Genomic DNA, 728 nt, shown 5'->3' with positions numbered 1-728 from the left:
TCTAAGAAAGTTAAGAGGATGCAAAGTCAACCTTGAAAATAATCTTAGCTCCTGATTGTCTCTTCAGCTCATCTCCTATCATTGCTCTAAACATTTTTACTCCATCATGAGTTAAGAGCTCATATTCCCAAGTCTTACTTGTGTCTGTACCTCAAAACAATGTAAAGCTACCCGCCCTCCCCCCCCCCCAAAAAAAAAAGATATGGCAGCCTGGACTAAGGTAGTACCAAGTTGGATAGAGACTAAGTATGATTAGGAGACTAAGTATGACCAGATCCTGGAGCCTAGGGTTCCCCATCTAAATACTTTCCCAGCAGAGAGAAGATCCTTTGCTATCTGCTGCATTCACCTGCCCATCGTCTTCTGGCCCTTCCGTGGGCACCATGAACTTCCAGGCACCCTCCGTCACTTACAATTTGCCGCTTGTTCTACATTCACCTCCAGGAGGCTCTATTTACCTGGGATGCTTTTCTCCCCCATCTAGCTTCCATCATTTCCCAGAATAGATGTTGCCTTACCTGCCTTCCCTAGTAGAATTAAGCATTTTTGCCTTGTTTTTTCAAAATGCCCTTTAAATACCTTTCAGTTATGATATAGTTGAGTGAAAAAAATAATTATTTTGTTGTTGTCACCAGAGTTCCTATTAGGGAAAGGACTGTTTTTATTTGGGAAGCTGTAGCTAACAGAAAATAAGGCCTTAAGGATGGGCCAGGAGGAACGACACACAG

Source organism: Myotis lucifugus, unplaced genomic scaffold, assembly GCF_000147115.1.
Source record: "Myotis lucifugus unplaced genomic scaffold, Myoluc2.0 scaffold_388, whole genome shotgun sequence".
In the NCBI taxonomy this organism is placed as follows: domain Eukaryota; kingdom Metazoa; phylum Chordata; class Mammalia; order Chiroptera; family Vespertilionidae; genus Myotis; species Myotis lucifugus.
Note: the sequence above shows the minus strand (reverse complement) of the source record.